The sequence below is a fragment of the Pelophylax lessonae genome, assembly GCF_965119305.1.
Source record: "Pelophylax lessonae genome assembly, chromosome: 1".
NCBI lineage: Eukaryota > Metazoa > Chordata > Amphibia > Anura > Ranidae > Pelophylax > Pelophylax lessonae.
The window spans coordinates 441,016,835-441,037,506 of record NC_138768.1 but is presented as its reverse complement, the minus strand read 5'-3'; positions in this window follow the sequence as shown (position 1 = coordinate 441,037,506).

Genomic DNA, 20,672 nt, shown 5'->3' with positions numbered 1-20,672 from the left:
GCAATGCTCAATTTTGCTTTTCCAAATAATCCAGGTGCAAAGTGCAAAGGCAGACAAAGCTGTTTGAGTTAGCTGGTGCTTATGTGCCTGCTTTAACCCTCCCAAATACCGAGCACAGCAAATGGTATTAGTGCCCCAGCACCCCTTGTGCTATCGGTGCAGAAGCAACCTGCAGAGTTAGACAGGTAGCAGGCACTAGGGTGTACTCTGCAACATTACAAACCCCCCAGCACAACAGGTAGCTGGCACTTGGGGGTCCCCTGTAACCCTGAAAATACTCCAGTACAGCAGGTATCTGGCATTTTGGGGCCCACTGTAATCCTGCAAACCCACCAGCACAGCAGGTAGCTGGCACTTGGGGGTCCCCTGTAACACTGCAAATCACTCAGTACAGCAAGTACCTGGCACTTGGTAGTCCCCTGTAATTGTACAAATACTTAATACTTAATACAAATACTTAATTGTGTACATTTTGTAAAATAAACAACTTTAATTTAATCTATATACATTTTGTGGAAAATAACTTATTTTTAGTGTAATTGAACACTTTGTATATTGACCCCCCAAAATAATACCTTGCCACCCCTTTGCCACCCCTGTTTTAAAAGTCTAGCTCCGCCACTGTTGAGCAGAGGGGGAGGATATGTGACGGTATGCGTTCTGTGGTGAGAGACTGAACCGGAATCCAGCCCAGGTTTTCCAGCCTCTGTGACAGGTTGGGTTCCGGTCCAGAGATTGTGAGTTACCTGAGTCCATGCTCAGGTGGACTTTAAATTAACAGGAAAAGAGCACAGAAAGGCTCTGGCCTGAGACTCAGAAGGGAATCTGAGAGAGGAGCTCCGTGTGGACTTTCAAAAGAACAGGTTTGCTTTACTATGTGTTTTTGGGGGTGATGGGGACCAGCCCCACACTGTATAGTGAGGAAAACCGTTGTTTAGTTTAGCGCCGGCGGCAAGGATTTATTTTATTGTTTTGTTGTTTTTGTATCTTTGCAAACCTTTGCTGAAATAAAGCTGGCAATCCACCAGACTTTAAAGAAACTACCTGCGTGCTGGCCTTAAGTTCCTGTGAAAGGTGATCCCTGCGAGCTAATCTCCCAGACTACACAGAAGTTTAGATGTCATGCCTGCCTCCAAAGATGTCCACAAAAAAGCCCAAAAAACGCCTGCAGCAAAAACGGCCAGGTGTGAAAGGAGCGAAGCCACTATCCTGCTCTACTGCAATTCTAATACAAACAATCTTTTTTTCTATAGCGGTCACCCTGACATGGAAGGGTTTGGTCACCCTGCCATAGCAGTCAGTCAGTTCACCCTACACTACACTACGGTCACCCTGACACTTAACACTTTCCCTACAGAAACTAGATTTTTGAATCTAACTATAGTGGAAAATAGTACCCTAACTACACTAGATATCCCTTTCCTCACACTAATAATTGCTAAATGACACTTTTGAAGCAGGAGTAACAGAACTGCTTCCACTCTCTTCCACATCCCTGTATTACAATGCTAGCGATTTGGCGGGGCTATCTTATATACTGGGGGGCGTATTCACTACTGATTGCCCGTCTCGACCCCCTAAGCACTCCAATCACATTCCTAGCATCCTCCTGCCCCCTCAATTGGCTTTTACTGATGGTTCTGGTCCAATCACGGGCTTTTAAAGCCCAGTTCCTGTCCCATTGCATTTTGGTCGGTTCTGGTTGCCGAATTCCGAACTTTTTCAGCAAAAAGTTTGGAATTCGGCCGAATTTCGAACAGTCAATGTTCGGGTCGAACGAACCGATGGTCGACCCGAACCGTTCGATCATCCCTAATCGGCACTACCTATCAACTCAAGCAAAACAAAAATCATGGTGTTCCAAAAGAAAAATACAAAAACAAAGAGCCCTTCCTTTACATTAAACAACCACACTCTTGATGAATCCAACAACTACACTTACCTCGGCCTAGAAATTAACCAATCAGGAAGTTTCAGGCCAGCCATAGAGGCCCTAAAAGACAAGGCACGCAGAGCCTTCTATGCCATCAGGAGACCGCTGTATCACCTAAAACCACAGTTGAGAGTCTGGGTCAGAGTATTTGATAGTGTCATCACAAAAAATCCTTCTATATGGCAGTGAAGTTTGGGGTCCTGTCACCTACCCAGACCAATCCCAATGGGACTCCAGCCCAACAGAAATATTCCATCTGGAATTCTGCAAGCTACTCCTCCAAGTCCACAGGAGTACCTCTCTAACAGTGCCTGCCGGTCTGAGCTGGGCAGATTTCCCTTACTTCTTGCAGTACAAAAGAGGGCGCTATCATTCTGGGATCATCTACGAAAAAGCAGTCCTGACTCGTACCATCATAAGGCCCTACTGACCAATAAGAACCAGCCCAAGCCTGGCGGTCTGCAACAACTCATCAGCGCCTTGCCTATCCCAAACTCCCAAAAATTCAACCTGACAAAATCACAAATAAAAAACATAATGAAATATTCAACAGAAAAATATGTTTAAGAATGGAGAAATGAAATAACAAACTCCAAGAAACTAACTGTTTACCAGTTACTGCAGAGAGACTACAAACTGGCCCCATACCTGGAGGTGCTACAAGAGCCCAAAGACAGACAGACCTTCAGCTTGTACAGACTGAGTGCCCACAGCATGGAAATCGAGTTAGGATGGCACAGACAGACCTACAAGCCCAGGGAGAGAAGATTGTGCCAGCAATGCGACCAGGGGATCCTGAAGGACGAGGACCACTTCCTGTTACAGTGCCCTAAGTACTCATCCGTGAGGGACACTCACTTCCAGAGACTCTCCGCTTTTATGGCGGACTTCAATTCTATTGGAGAAGAGGAAACTCCAAATCCTACTGGGAGAAGAGGAGCCAATGGTGAGAATAGCTGCACAATATGTGACAGCGTGTCACAGACTGAGAGGGACATGAAAAACTGAGGATTTAAAAATTCTTTGCATGGACTCACCCCCATTCCTCTTTATATTACCCCCCCCCCCATCACAAACTCAACTGCTTTGGAAATGCTAAAATGTATTTGGTCCTGCCAATAAAGCTTATTTGAATTTGAGAGAGAGAAAGACACACACAAGAGAGAGAGAGAGAGACACACACACACACACACACACAAGAGAGAGAGAGACACACACACACACGAGAGAGAGAGAAACACACACACGAGAGAGAGAGAGAGAGAGACACGAGAGAGAGAGAGAGACACACACACGAGAGAGAAAGAGACACACACACGAGAGAGAGACGCACACGAGAGAGACACACAGGAGAGAGAGACACACACACGACAGAGAGAGAGACACACGAGAGAGAGACACACGAGAGAGAGAGAGAGAGAGAGAGAGAGAGAGACACACACACGAGAGAGAGAGACACACGAGAGAGAGAGACACACGAGAGAGAGAGAGAGAGACACACACATGAGAGAGAGAGACACACGAGAGAGAGACACACACATGAGAGAGAGCGAGAGACACACACACACGAGAGAGAGACACACACATGAGAGAGAGCGAGAGACACACACATGAGAGAGAGACACACACACATGAGAGAGAGAGACACACACACACATGAGAGAGAGAGAGACACACACACATGAGAGAGAGAGAGACACACACACATGAGAGAGAGAGACACACACACACACGAGAGAGAGAGAGACACACACACACACGAGAGAGAGAGAGACACACACACATGAGAGAGAGAGAGACACACATGAGAGAGACACACACATGAGAGAGAGAGAGACACACACACACATAAGAGAGAGAGAGAGACACACACACACGAGAGAGAGAGAGAGATGAGAGAGAGATGAACGAACGAGAGAGAGAGATACGCACGAGAGAGAGAGATGAGAGAGAGACACAGAGGAGAGACAGAGGAGAGACATGAGAGAGACATATGAGAGGGAGACAGAGACATATGGGAGGGAGACAGAGACATATGAGAGAAAGACAGAGACAAATGAGAGGAGGGAAGGAGAGACATGAGAGAGAGAGAGACAGAGAGGAGAGACATGAGAGACAGAGAGGAGAGATATGAGAGAGACAGAGGTAAATATGCACGAACACACACTTTTTTTATTTATTTTTTTTGAGGTTGGGGATGGTAATCTTGGGTGAGTTCCCATACTTTATTTCCCAGGCCTTGACCCCTGAGTCACATCAACAATAAATACAAGAGAACCAGTTCCATTGGCAGCCATACATGCCCACGCCGTGACACTACCACCACCATGCTTCACTGATGAGGTGGTATGCTTTGGATCATGAACCATTCCTTTCCTTCTCCATAATCTTCTCTTCCCATCACTCTGGTACAAGTTGATCTTGGTCTCATCTATTCATAGGATGTTGTTCAGAACTGTGAAGGCTTTTTTAGATGTTGTTTGGCAAACTCTAATTTGGCCTTCCTGTTTTTGAGGCTCACCAATGGTTTACATCTTGTGGTGAACCCTCTGTGTTCACTCTGGTGAAGTCTTCTCTTGATTGTAGGCTGTGACACACATACATCTACCTCCTGGAGAGTGTTGTGAAGGGTGTTTTCTTCACCAGGGAAAGAATTCACCGGTGCGTTCTTTCTTTTTAAGGATGTTCCAAACAGTTGATTTGGCCACACCTAATGTTTTTCTTATCTCTCTGATGGGTTTGTTTTGTTTTTTTCAGCCCAACGATGGCTTGCTTCACTGATCTCATATTGAGAGTCGACAGCAACAGATTGCAAATGCAAATAGCACACTTGAAATGAACTCTGGACCTTTTACAGTATCTGCTCCTTGTAAATGGGATAATGAGGGAAAAACACACCTGGCCATGAAACAGCTCAGCAGCCAATTGTCCTATTACTTTTGGTCCCTTAAAAAGTGGGAGGCACATATACAAACTGTTGTAATTCCTACACCTTTCACCTGATTTGAATGTAAATACCCTCAAATTAAAGCTGAAAGTCTGCAGTTAAAGCACATCTTGTTTGTTTAATTTCAAATCCATTGTGGTGGTGTATAGAGCCAAAAAGATTAGAATTGTGTCGATGTCCCAATATTTATGGACCTGACTATACATAGGGTTTAACCACTTTAGAACCGCTCACAGTAATACTACTGCGGCAGAGTGGTTCGTTATCGTCCAGCGACGTAGTATTAACGTCGTTAGACACTCCCCCTTCTGGGCGGCGCTTGCGCGCCGCCGGATGCTCGCTCCCGCTGTTTTCATTCACAGCGGGAGTCGGGCCAGGGGAGGAGCAGCGGCGATCGCCGCTGCTCTTACCCGATCGTCGGGGATCGAGTCTGGAGATCCGCCCGCTGTGTGTAAACACAGCGGGCGGATCTCCATAGTGACAGGGAGTGACAGATCGGACTGCTCAGCATAGCTGGACATCCGATCTGTCCATGACTCACACAGTCACCTCCCCCCCTACACGTCAGTAAGCACCAGGCATACATTAACCCCTCCCTCTCCAATAAAATTAACCCCTTCCCTGCCAGTGTCATTTTTACAGTAACAGTGCATATTTATAGCACTGATTACTGCAGTAATGTCACTGGTACCCCCAAAAGTGTCAAAAATGTCAGTCAAGGGTCCGATCTGTCCGCCGCAATGTCGCAGTCCCGCAAAAAAAATCGCCGCCATTACGCGTTAAAAAAAAAACACCAAAAATGACAGAAATCTTTCCCTTTGTTAGTAAACGCAATAACTTTTGCGCAAACCAATCAAAATACGCTTATTGCGATTTTTTTTTTTACCAAACATATGTAGCATAAAACAAATTGGCCAAAAATTTTAAAAAAAATTGGTTTTTACATCTTTTTTGGGGGGAATTTCATATAAAAAAATGTTAACAATATTTTTATTTTTTCAAAATAAACGCTCTTTTTTTTGTTTATAGCACAAAAAGTAAAAATCGCACAGGTGATCAAATACCACCAAAAGAAAGCTCTGTTTGTGGGAAAAAAAGGACGTAAATTTCGTTTGGGTACGGCGTCGCACGACCGCGCAATTGTCAGTTGAAGTCGCACAGCGCCGAATCGCAAAAAGTGGCCTGGACGGAAGACAGCAAAATCCTCCGGTGGTAAAGTGGTTAAAGAGATGCCGTTTTCTTCCGCTTTTCTTGCTGACCAAGCTTTTTCTGGGACTTTTTGTTTACAAGTATGAATCAAGTATGAATCAATATATAAAAAATCGCCGCCATTACGCGTTAAAAAAAAAACACCAAAAATGACAGAAATCTTTCCCTTTGTTAGTAAACGCAATAACTTTTGCGCAAACCAATCAAAATACGCTTATTGCGATTTTTTTTTTTACCAAACATATGTAGCATAAAACAAATTGGCCAAAAATTTTAAAAAAAATTGGTTTTTACATCTTTTTTGGGGGGAATTTCATATAAAAAAATGTTAACAATATTTTTATTTTTTCAAAATAAACGCTCTTTTTTTTGTTTATAGCACAAAAAGTAAAAATCGCACAGGTGATCAAATACCACCAAAAGAAAGCTCTGTTTGTGGGAAAAAAAGGACGTAAATTTCGTTTGGGTACGGCGTCGCACGACCGCGCAATTGTCAGTTGAAGTCGCACCGCGCCGAATCGCAAAAAGTGGCCTGGACGGAAGACAGCAAAATCCTCCGGTGGTAAAGTGGTTAAAGAGATGCCGTTTTCTTCCGCTTTTCTTGCTGACCAAGCTTTTTCTGGGACTTTTTGTTTACAAGTATGAATCAATATATTTGGCTAGAAAACTACTTAGAACCCCCCAAACATTATATATATATATATATATTTTTTTAACAGAGACCCTAGGGAATAAAATGGCGATCATTGTAATTTTTAATGTCACGGGGTATTTGCGTATGATGAAATTGCAAATGCATTTTTTAAAATAAAAAAAACAAGTTTATTTGTGGTATACAAAACAAGGTACAAAAACTTGGTATGAATATGAAACACTCAAAAAAGGAGCACACAATGGGGAACATCATTATACATTTCACATCTGTATGTCCGTAACATAAGGAGACTAAACAACTTGACACAACAGTCAAAAACTTTTGGTAAGAGAAATACATGCATGGGGAAGAAGTACCGTAGTCTCAGGGAGATCACTACACCCGAGGGGGGTGTAAGCAATTATACAGTTAAGGCAGTCAGCGTTCTAGCAAGATTCCTAGTCACTACAGGTTTGTGTGAGCTCCAGCCATCTATTCCAGCATTTTTTTAATTTTGGCAGGACACCCTCTATGTCTATAAAGCAACCTTTTATAGCAATTCCACTATCCATTCCTGTAGGGTGGGGATATGAGCTTGCAACCATGATTTAGCTATAGTTTACATACACTAAAAAGAGTCTCTTCTAGGAAAGTGGCAAAAAATGTATCTATGTCAGCATCAGGTAAGAGTCCAAGGATGAAGGGCTTAAGGTCCAGCTGTAACCAGTGTTGGTAGTAACTGCGTTTAAGTAAACGGCGTTACTTAACGCAGTTACTTTTGAGGGTAACGAGTAATCTATCAGATTACTCATCCTGTCCCTGTAACGCCGCTGCCGCTACTTTCGGCTGCGTTACCACAATTACATCTACCGCTACTAGATGGCACTAGATGTAATTGTATTCAGGGGTCGGCAAGGTGTCTGCACACGGACACTGGTGTCCGTGAGCGGTCCTTGCAGTGTCCGCCGTGCCGAAACTAGTCTCACTCTGCCCGTCTGCTGAAATTGGATCAATCCTTGATGCGATCGCTCGGGGGCGGAGCCTCAGGCCTCCCTCGGGTTGTCCGCTCCCGCCTCCTGTTCGGCTCTAGCTCTTGGCAGTGGCACCACCCACAAAGTGGAGTGGTGGTGGAGACTGGAGAGAGACCTGCGTGCGCGGCTGCGCAGTGATCTCTCTGTGACTGTCTGACTGTCCAGTGCGGGAGAAGAACAGGAGGATTGTAACGGTAGGTAAGGTTGTGGTGGACTCACTGGACTGGAGGCCTGGGAACCCTGCTTGGCCTGCTTTAAAGGGGAATGTCACCCTGACCTGCTGTAAGGGGGATCTAGGGGGGACCTGGGATGGCTGACCTGTCTGCTCTTGCCTGCTCTAACAAAGGGGTATTTATAAATATGGGGGATCCTCACCCTGTCCTAGGCCTGCTCTAAAGGGGTATCTAGGGGGCTCTAAAGGGGTATTTATAAATATGGGGGACCCTCACCCTGTCCTAAGCCTGCTCTAATTGGGGATCTAGGGGGTTGCCTGCTCTAAAGGGGTATTTACAAATATGGGGGACCCTCATCCTGGACTAGGCCTGCTCTAAAGGGGGATCTAGGGGGTCCCCCCTAGATCCCCCTTTAGAGCAGGCCTAGGCCAGGGTGAGGGTCCCCCATATTTATAAATACCCCTTTAGAGCCCCCTAGATCCCCCTTTAGAGCAGGCCTAGGCCAGAGTGAGGGTCCCCCATATTTATAAATACCCCTTTAGAGCAGGCAATGGCAGGCAGGTCAGCCATCCAAGGTACCCCCTAGATCCCTCTTTAGTGCAGGCCAGGGTGAGGGTCCCCTATATTTATAAATACCCCATTAGAGCCCCCTAGATCCCCCTTTAGAGCAGGCCTAGGCCAGGGTGAGGGTCCCCCATATTTATAAATACCCCTTTAGAGCCCCCTAGATCCCCTTTAGAGCAGGCCTAGGCCAGGGTGAGGGTCCCCCATATTTATAAATACCCCTTTAGAGCCCCCTAGATCCCCTTTAGAGCAGGAGAGCAGGCCTAGGCCAGGGTGAGGGTCCCCCATATCTATAAATACCCCTTTAGAGCAGGCAATGGCAGGCAGGTCAGCCATCCCAGGTCCCCCCTAGATCCCCCTTTAGAGCAGGCCTAGGCCAGGGTGAGGGTCCCCCATATTTATAAATACCCCTTTAGAGCAGGCCGGTCAGCCATCCCAGGTTCCTTACAGATCCCCCTTTAGAGCAGGCCAGGGTGAGGGTCCCCCATATTTATACATCCCCCTTTAGAGCAGGCAAGGGAGTCCTATGGGGGACCTGCCTGCACTAAAGGGGGATCTATGGGGGATGGTTGACCTGCCTGCCCTTGTCTGTTCTAAAAGGGGATCTATGGGGGACCTGCCTGCCCTTGCAGGCTCTAAAGGGTGATGTATAATTATGGGGCACCCTCGCCCTGGCCTGCTCTAAAGGGGGATCTATGGGGGACCTGCCTCCCTTGCCTGCTCTAAAGGGATGCATAAATATGGGGGACCCTCACCCTGGTCAGGCCTGCTCTAAAGGGGGATCTATGGGGGACCTACCTGCATTACAGCGGGATCTATGGGGACCTGCCTGCTCTAAAGGGGGATCTACGGGAGACCTGCCATGGCCTGCACTAAAGGGGGATCTATGGGGGACCTGCCCTGGCCTGCACTAAAGGGGATCTACAGGAGACCTGCCCTGGCCTGCACTGAAGGGGGATCTATGGGGGACCTTACTTTTGCCAGACTGGCAAAATATATATAAAACAACCAGTGGCAGTTACTTACAAAACAATATAGTCCAGGAGACTCCCCCACCACCACAGGGCACTGGGCAGCAGAAAGTCCACCACCACCAGTCCACCAATGGTCCAACGCACACAGCCAGCCCAGAAGAGGAGAGAGGCACAGACAGGCAGGCCTGAGGCCTGCAGAAGGACGGAGCCAGAGGGACCCGGACAACAGTGTGCCTGCCAGGCCAGAGGCCACACCACCACCAGCAAGCCCAGCACAGCAGGTACCAAAAAAAAAAAAACTCAGTCAGTCACAGACAGTCAGGATTCAGGTCTAAGACCCCCACCAGCCACCACACCACCACCACCAGTGTGCCACACCGCCACCACCAGTGTGCCACACCGCCACCACCAGTGTTCCACACCGCCACCACCACCAGTGTTCCACACTGCCACCACCACCAGTGTTCCACACCGCCACCACCAGTGTGCCACACTGCCACCACCAGTGTGCCACACTGCCACCACTCGTGTGCCACACCACCAACAGCCAGCCACTCCAGGCAGCAGGTACCAAAAAACAAAACAAAATATAGTTACTCACAGTCAGGAGGACTCAGGACTCAGACCCCCACAGTGTGCCACACCGCCACAACTATTAAAGATCTCATAGAACGTAATTGCATTATAGAATATTAAAAAAAGTCACAGTTACTTTGCTGAGTAACTAATTACTTTTTCAATGTGGTAACTGAGTCAGTAACTCAATTACTTTTTGGGAAAAGTAATTTGTAACTGTAACTAATTACTTTTTTAAAGTAAGATGACCAACACTGGTTGTAACAGGGAGCCCATGTGGTCATGTAGGAATTTTATGATCTGCATCCAGTAGGATTGGATGTCTGGGCAGGTCCAGATAAGATGTACAAACGTGCCTGACTGCAGGGGACACCGAGGACAGTATTTTGGTCGGCATTTGGAAATCCTAAGTGGGGTCAAATAGGCCTTGTGTAAAATGTAGAGCTGGGTCATAAGATCAGAGAGTTTAGGTGAAGACAGTTTGGGATTATCCAAAATATCGTTCCACTCCGCCTCATCCAAAGGACCCATATCAGGCAGCCACCGAGTCTGCATTCTCTTCACCGTCAAATCAACATTGGCACTGCGCAACTCAGTGTTCAGTGCAGATATCAGGCCGACATGGGTGTCACCCAACACTATGTTCAGCAAGGGTATATCACACAGAGGGGGAATCTGGGCAGCAAATTGAGTGAGTAGTGCATGTCTCAGCTGCATGTATCTAAAAAGCATATGCGAGGGGAGGTTGAACTCTTTGCTCAGAGGCTGAAATGGTCTGACACCCATTGCACACAACACTTGGCCCAAGTAGAGTACACCCCTGTCCACCCATAGGTTGCAGTCCGGAATAGAAATCAACTCTCCCAGGCAAGGATTGTGCCACAGTGGGGTTCGAGTGTGGATGTGGGTGGTCTTCAGTCTCTTAAGGGCTATGTTCCACATCTGTCAGTGATGTAACAGTAGTATATTCCGTACAGTAGTCAATGGCATATGACCCCGTCCCCATAAGAGCACCTGCAAATGAGTAAAAGCTGTTTTATGTGGTCTCCTACAGACAAGCATTTAGTAGCGGAGGTCCTCCAATTTGTGGAAATAGTAGAAGTGTGAGAGCTGGGACGCTATGTAGTGCGATTGGAAGTCTGGCAATGCTACTCCACCCCATCTAGTTGGATTTTTAAGCATAGCCCAGGGTAGTTTGTGTCACTCATGGCCCCACACAAAGGAATTCCGAATATTATCAATAATTTTGAACAGTTTTAGAAAAAATGGGATTGATGAGTGCCAGAACACATAAAGAAGTTTGGGTAAGAGAATCATTTTAATGAGGCTTACCCTGCCCATGATCCTGAGGGGGAGTCGTGCCCAAGTCTGCGTTTTGCTGCTTTAACAGGGTAATAACAGTTTCTATATTGTCCACAATATAATCAGAGAGCGACCTCGTGACCTCGATTCCCAGGAAGAGTATTGCCGCAACTCTCTGCAACAGGAGAGAGTCCGAGGCACGAGGGGGGGGGGCGGGTCAAGGAGGAGTATTTGAGATTTGGACCAGTTTATTTTCAAACCAAAGTGAGAATCAAACTCCTCTATAGCTTGTAGAGCAGTTTGAAGGGAAGCGTCAGTGTCCTCTAAATATAAAAGCATATCGCCTGCATAAAGTCCTATAGTTTCCGTCAGGGATGACTGGCACAGACCATGTATGAGTGGGTGAGTTCTAAGCGTGATTGCCAAAGGTTCAACTGCTAGGGCATAAAGTAAGGGGGAAATGGGGCACCCCCGACGGGTCCCACAGCCAAGGGGAAAGGGGTCCTATGTCCAACCGTTCACCGAGACCCTAGCCACCGGTAGATAATAGAGTGCCTGCACCCATCTAATGAAAGCTGGCCTGAACCCAAATGCATGCAAGCACTCCCATAAGTACCTCCACTCCACAGAGTCGAAGGCTCTAGCTGCGTCCAGTGCCACCACCGAGGGAATGAGATACGCTGGAGGAACACACGAGTCTCCTGGGCGGTAATAGTTGTCTGAGAAGCATACAGCGTGGCATAGAAGGAGCGAAATTCTTCAGCCACCAGCGGCGGGTCAGAAATGCTAGACCCATCAGATCCACGCAGCTGCACCACCACCGGAGGGCTAGTATCCTGATGAGCCAAGTAGGCCAGCAGTCTGCCCGCCTGTTCACCCTGTTCAAACACTCGCTGTTTGGAAAAGAATAGCTTTTGTTTGGCTTTCTCATAGAGCACTTGGTCGATCAGATGGGTATGGGATTTAAGCGCTGATATATTCTCAGGCAACAGGGCTTTGGAGCAAGCATCCGTCAGTGAGGTTAAGTGGGCTTGTAAATTTGTAAGGAGAGAGTGGGACATTTTTTTCAGGTGGTTGATGCCCCTGGCTAGGGTGGCCGAACATGCAGCTTAAAAACCTCCCATACTAGGGCCACATCTGTGGATCCGGTATTAGCAGTAAAATAGCATGACCATTCATGGGCTAGACCCTCCTGGTCCTCCAGGGCAGTGAGCCAGAAGTGGTGAAGACGCCATGGGCAGGGGAACGGTCTGGAGGGCTATGCGGAACGAGGCCCAGCATGGAGCATGGTCTGACAAAGACCGGGGTTCAAACCCAGAGTCTTGCAGCAGGGGGAGCAGGGGGAGCAGGGGATGGGAGACCACAATAAAATCTATGCGTGACATCGTGGAGTGTGTAGCCGAAAAGCAAGAGTAGGAGCGTGTGTTGGGGTGCTGGTATCTCCAGGTGTCAGTCAATGCAAAGTCTCTAAAAAGACGACTAAGGCGGGTAGGAGGAGGGGGCCCATGTGGGTGAGAGCAGTGTTAACGGTCTAAAGTCGGGTCCAACACCATGTTAAAATCACCCATCCGCACATCTGGGACATTTGGATATTGGCCCATAAAGGACACACCCTCTTTTATCACCACTGAGCTATATGGAGGAGGGATGTAGCAGGCTAGAAGCAAATACTGCTTATATACTGTACAGAGTTACATGCATAAAAATAAACCTGCCCTGGGGGCCTGAACGAACGGATATAACCGAGAGATGTGAATTTTTGGAAAAAAGAATGTAGACTCCCCTTGAATTGGCAGTATAGGTGGTGTGGTAGGTCCAGCCTATCCAGGGTCGCTTGAGTGCTAGCTGGAGTTGGCCCATGACATGAGTTTCCACCAAGACCACAATGTCCGCTTTGTAGGACTTGAGGCAGCCGAAAAACAACGGAGCATTTCATCAACTTGTCCCTGAGACCACGGACATTCCATGTGAGAAATTTCACAGTGGCCATAGGGGTAAAGCGGAAGGAGAAAAAAGGATATCCATGACGGGTGTCCCCGGAGCAGGTTTACATGAATCGTGACATACCCCAAAAATGCAATGTACCTGAGTCATAGAGCAACATAAAAATAACCACATCAAGAATAAGGCATAAAAATAAACAGAACAAACTAACAAAAAACACCAATACCTCCCCCCACCCCGCTCTCTGGGACCCCAACTTTGCGGGAGCATGGCATGAACCCATAACCCAATGAAGAGTAGGCATGTAAGGATATAGGTGTAGAGGGCTGCGGGCACACCGCTGTAATGTTCTGGTACCTCTGGTACCCTTTATTCCACTTTCCAAGTCAGTGTATGCGTCCCACCATTCTCTTCTGGTAGGTGCGCATACACCTTTAAGACCGATGCTGTCATCACTGAGCGCCGCAGAGTGGCTATTTCAACCGCCGGCGTTCTCACTCACATGTTCGTTCAACCTGCCTTGAAGCTCACATGCTCACAAGCGTACCTCGCTGTCGGAACCTCGCTACTGATCCCGTTACCGGATCACTCGCTCATACCGAACCTCTCTACTACTGCTGGCTATTAGTGATAAGTACCCCACAGGGGAATCCTCCATAAACCTTCCTACTAAGCTTACACTATCTAGCTCTGCATATTAAGGACTGTTACTATCATCTGCACTGTTGTTTAGATTGCTAGCTCTTGAGCCTACTAACATCTATCCTTGCACTGGGTTAGTCTCTCCTGTATGTCATCTGCTATCCTACCACCTACTACCATACATGATTGCTAACCTATCTGCATCCTACCTGTTACCATCTATACTCTCATGAACATTTCTCTCAAGTGCTGTTCACCTATTGTCACTGTGCATACCTGTCTCTTTAGCTCATCACCACTATACTGCTATATACATCTATCACTCCAGGAACATCTTATTGAGTGTGTATATTTGTATGCTGAATCAGACAGACCACAGTGATGAGTCTTGGGAGTTGGAATTGGTATTTCAACGTATCTCTACATGACTACTGAGTGGAGTTTTTCTGCAGCTGCAAATCCATCTTGTTTCAGAAAACGCAGGAGCGTTACAGATTGAACGAACCACAAATGGATTCAGCAGATTTACCCACTCAAGTGACACAATTAAAACAACAAGTGACTGCGTTAATACACGCTCTTTCTGAATTAAAAGAAGACAATCAGGCTCTGAAGCAGCAGGTAACCCGTCTATCACAACTTGCCGCTGCTCAGCCCCCTGAACCCAAAATAAATCCTCCTCTAGTGTTTACAGGTGATCGCAAAAAATTTTGTGAATTCAAAAACGCCTGTCAGTTACTTTTCTTGCTAAAACCTCGTACCTACCTTACTGATCATATCAAAGTCTGTACTATTATTTCATACCTAACGGGTGATCCACGGGCCTGGGCAGACTCTCTCTTTGAGAAAAATGATCAGCTTCTCAACTCCTATGCTTTATTCCTAGCGGAACTCGCTAGTCTATATGATGACCCCAATAGGCAGAGTACTGCCGATGTTCAATTGAGGTCCTTGAAACAAGGTAGGAGACCTGTAGAAGACTTTGTAGCAGAGTTCAAAAGATGGACCCTTGATTCAGGGTGGAATGATACATCTCTGAGAACTCAATTTAGACTCGGCCTATCAGAAGCCGTTAAAGACGAGCTCGCCCGAGCGGATTTACCGGACACCCTGGATGCTTTGATACAACTCAGTATCAACATAGACAGGAGGCTGCGAGAAAGAAAGGCTGAAAAAATGGGAATGGCATTGTCCAGTCCTTCTCGGATTTCGGCCGTTGACCCTACTCCTATGGAGGTAGGAACCATACGCCCACCTTTATCAACTACTGAAAGAGCCAGGAGACGATCCAGTAATCTTTGCTTGTACTGCGCATCCCCGGATCACATGATAAGCGTCTGTCCCCTTGTCCACAAAAAAGAGGGTGAGTGTTCACATGTCCTCCTAGGGGGATTGACAACTTCATTTACTAACCCTTATCTTTTTGTTCATTTGACATTGCAGTGGGACCAGACTAGGATTACCACTAAGGCCATGATCGACACAGGATCTTGCGGAAATTATATCGATATACGTTTTGCTACTTTAAATAAAGTACCTATTATTTCAAAACCTAAGCCTGTCTCTGTGAGTCTTATTAACGGTATTCCGTTATCTTCTGGCCCAATCACTAATCAGACACAAGCACTCCTAGTCACCACTAACGAGTCTCATACGGAGACCACTACCTTCGACCTATTATCTTCGCCCCACTTTCCCATTGTTTTGGGACTTCCCTGGTTACACACACATCAACCAACCATAGATTGGAAGAAACGGACCCTAACCTTCCTCTCTTACTATTGCGAGAGTACGTGTAACCTCCCGTCTTATGGAAAGATTCTGTCTGTGGTGTCAGATGAGATTGCACCACTATGCTATCAGGATCTGTCCGAAGTTTTTCTTGAGAAAAATGCTCAAGTACTGCCTCCCCATAGGGATTATGATTGCACTATTGATCTACTCCCAAATAGTAAACTGCCTTTTGGTCATGTTTATCCCCTTTCGCAGGATGAACTTTCCCATCTCAAGGAATACTTGGATGAGAATTTTACAAAAGGTTTTATTAGACCTTCCACTTCTTCCACAGCTGCAGGACTTTTTTTTGTCCGCAATAAAGACTCAAGTCTCAGGCCTATTATCGACTATAGGCAATTGAACGCCATTACAGTAAAAGATCGCTATCCTTTGCCGCTTATCCCTGAACTCATTGAACAAGTGCGTGGAGCTACCTACTTTTCAAAATTGGACCTGAAAGGGGCATACAATCTAATCCGAATCCGTGATGGAGATGAGTGGAAGACAGCATTCAGAACCAGATACGGATTGTTCGAATATCTTGTAATGCCATTTGGGCTATGTAACGCTCCCGCAGCTTTCCAACGATTCATAAACCATATCTTTAGAGACTTACTTGATGTCTGTGTTGTGGTATATCTGGACGATATACTTATTTATTCACGATCCTTGTCTGAACATATAAAACATGTAAGACTTGTGTTATCCAGATTACTCACACACAATCATCTATACGTGAAACTAAAAAAATGCTTATTTCATAAAGAAGAAGTATTATTCCTAGAATACATCATATCCAAAACAGGAATCAAGATGGATATGAGTAAGATATCCTGCATTCAGGATTGGCCTATACCAACCACCCGCAAAGCACTACAGCGATTCCTTGGATTTTCAAACTTCTATAGGAAGTTCATCAAGAACTTCTCTGCCATTGTGAGACCTCTCACACAACTCACAAGTATTAAGAAACCATTTAAATGGTCAGATGAAGCAAATTAAGCTTTTCGCTTGTTAAAAACAAACTTTACCTCTGCTCCCATACTACGCCATCCAGACCCATCCCTCCAATACATTCTGGAAGTAGATGCGTCAAATATGTCAGTAGGAGCAGTACTCTCCCAACGACCAACGAATACTTCACCACTCCATCCAGTCGCCTTCTTCTCTAAATCTCTAAGCAGCCCAGAGGTGAATTACCCAGTGGGTGAAAAGGAACTGCTTGCTATAAAACTGGCTCTGGAGAATTGGCGACATCTACTTGAAGGCACCCGATTACCAATACTCATATATACAGATCATAAAAATCTTCAATATCTTCAGACTAACAAAACCCTCTCCCACCGGCAGGTACGATGGTCACTATTCTTCCTAAGATTTAACTTCCTAGTGACCTACACACCTGCAGACAAGAATAAAAAAGCGGATGCGCTATCACGATTAACTGAAGATAATTGCTCCGAAATCCCTTCCGTTCCTATAATACCCTACAAGCGTATTATTGGGGTTGTCCGTTCCTTGAAGGAAGAGATTCTGCACGGTATAGGTTTGGATTCACCTCCACCACAACTAAGTGCTGATGCAGAAGGCTTCCTCTACTACAACGACAAACTCTACATACCCCCTACTATCCGCACCAAGATCTTGGAATTGTCACATGATGTGCCTATGGCAGGACATATGGGTATGACAAAGACCCTTAATTTGCTTACCAGGCAGTTTTGGTGGCCTGATATGAAGACATCTATACAAAAATTTGTCTCTTCATGCAACGTCTGTGCCAGGTCCAAAATTGACACTACAAAACCATCCGGTCTACTATGCAGTCTACCAATACCCCAGACTCCATGGGAAGTTGTGTCCTTGGACTTTATAGTAGAACTACCACCTTCCAAAGGATTTAATACCATTTTAGTGTCAGTGGACCATCTGACAAAGATGGCACATTTCGTTGCTATTCGCAGACTACCTTCGTCCAAACAAACAGCGGAACTACTGATGAAACATGTCTTTAAGTTACATGGAATTCCAAAAACTCTTTTGTCTGACCGTGGATCACAATTCATCTCCAAGTTTTGGCAAGAACTATGTCACATACTACGAATTGAGCGAAAGCTCACTTCACCCTACCATGCTCAGACCAACGGACAGACTGAAAGAGTCAACCAGTGCATCGAGCAATATTTACATTGCTACACATCATACCTACAGGATGATTGGGTGGATCTCCTCCCTCTGGCAGAATTTGCCTACAACAACGCAACCCACAGTACGACCAAACAGAGTCCGTTCTACTTGAACTATGGGTTTCATCCCACTATTCTTCCACCACGCATCCTTCCATCAAGTAACCCAGTAGCCTCAGACTATCTTACCCAAATAAAAGACTCTCTGGGTTTACTTAATACTACCATCTCACACGCTCATAGTCAACAAAAAAAGTACTATGACCTTCGTAGAAGACCTTCTCCTCAGTATGCTATTGGGGACCTCCTTTGGCTATCAACAAAAAACCTAAGATTAAAGATCCCTAGCAAAAAGCTTGGGCCTCTATTCTTGGGACCCTTCCCAATCAGGAAACTTATTGGAAAAGCTGCAGTACAGCTCACATTACCAACAGACCTCAAGATACATCCCATCTTCCATGTGTCGCTACTGAAGCCCCATGTTCCTGACCAAGGAATAAGGCCTACCATCCCACCTCCACCTCCTGTACAAGTTGAAGGCGGAGAAGAATATGAGATAAAGGAGATTCTGGATTCTCGTATCCACAGAAGAAGACTCCAATATCTAGTACGATGGAAGAACTATGGGCCCCAAGACGACACCTGGCTGGATACCTCTGATATACATGCCCCTAGACTGATTCGCAATTTCCATGCAAAATACCCGGAAAAACCAGCTCTAGAGGCCTTCCGGAGCCAGCCTTAAGGGGGGGTACTGTAATGTTCTGGTACCTCTGGTACCCTTTATTCCTCTTTCCAAGTCAGTGTATGCGTCCCACCATTCTCTTTTGGTAGGTGCGCATACACCTTTAAGACCGATGCTGTCATCACTGAGCGCCGCAGAGCGGCTATTTCAACCGCCGGCGTTCTCACTCCCATGTTCGTTCAACCTGCCTTGAAGCTCACATGCTCACAAGCGTACCTCGCTGTCGGAACCTCGCTACTGATCCCTGTATCCCGTTACCGGATCACTCGCTCATACCGAACCTCTCTACTACTGCTGGCTATTAGTGATAAGTACCCCGCAGGGGAATCCTCCATAAACCTTCCTACTAAGCTTACACTATCTAGCTCTGCATATTAAGGACTGTTACTATCATCTGCACTGTTGTTTAGATTGCTAGCTCTTGAGCCTACTAACATCTATCCTTGCACTGGGTTAGTCTCTCCTGTATGTCATCTGCTATCCTACCACCTACTACCATACATGATTGCTAACCTATCTGCATCCTACCTGTTACCATCTATACTCTCATGAACATTTCTCTCAAGTGCTGTTCACCTATTGTCACTGTGCATACCTGTCTCTTTAGCTCATCAGTGATCACCACTATACTGCTATATACATCTATCACTCCAGAACATCTTATTGAGTGTGTATATTTGTATGCTGAATCAGACAGACCACAGTGATGAGTCTTGGGAGTTGGAATTGGTATTTCAACGTATCTCTACATGACTACTGAGTGGAGTTTTTCTGCAGCTGCAAATCCATCTTGTTTCAGAAAACGCAGGAGCGTTACAACCGCCAGCCCTAAGAACAGGCAAAAGAAAGGCCATCTCTTCGTTGCGGCAGCAATTTCATTAGCCATCAAGGGAGCATCTAACTCATCCCACTGGGATCTGGACAACAGACGGAATGAGATACGCTGGAGTAACACACGAGTCTCCTGGGCAGTAATAGTCTTCTGAGAGGCATACAGCGTGGCATAGAAGGAGCAAAATTCTGCAGCCACCAGCGGCGGGTCAGAAATGCTGGACCCATCAGATCTGCGCAGCTGCACCACCACCGGAGGGCTAGTATCCTGATGAGCCAAGTAGGCCAGCAGTCTGCCCGCCTGTTCATCATCCTGTTCAAACACCCGCTGTTTGCAAAAGAATAGCTTTTGTTTGGCTTTCTCATAGAGCAGTTGGTCGACCAGACGGTATGGGATTTAAGCGCCGATATATTCTCCGGCGACGGGGCTTTGGAGCAAGCGTCCGTCAGCGAGGTCAAGTGGGCTTGTTGTCATGGAAATTAATAGGGCTTGGAGCATAGAAACCCGCTTCTGTGCGCTCAAGATTATTACGCACCAAGCTCCATTAATAGCTTGTACTGAAAAGTACAATTGTACCGCTCTCCTGTATAACGATTTACAAAGTGCTCGGCGACAAAGAAAGGAACAGAGGCGCTGGGTCATTTTGATGCCATCTGACAGGTCTCTCTCCATTGGATATGTATGTGTGTGCATGTGTGTAAGAGCAAGTGTTCGTGTGTGAAAGTTTATGTGTCTCTTCATGGATGAAATGGCTGTGTGAGCTGCTGTGTGAGCTTGTGTGTGTGTGTGTGTGTGTGTGTGTGTGAGAGCTTCCTGTGTCTTCTGTCCTCTGTGTGTTCTGTGTGAGGGCAGGGCTTGGTTTATTTACAGCAACTAAACAAAAGGAAGTTACAGGGAGTGGCTAGAGATGTATAGAACTGTTCGCCGGCGAACAGTTCCCGGCGAACTTAGCATGTTCGCGTTCGCCGCTGCCGGCGAACATATGCGATGTTCGGTCCGCCCCCCATAAGACATCATTGAGGCAAACTTTGACCCTGAACTTTACAGTCAGCAGACACATTTCCAGCCAATCAGCGTACCTCCCTCCCACACCCTCCCACCTCCTATAAATAAGCAAGGGCAGCATCCATCTTAGATCATTCTGAAGCAGTGTGTGTAGTGAGAGAAGGGAGAGCTGCTGCTGCTGCTGCTGCTGTTAAGCTAG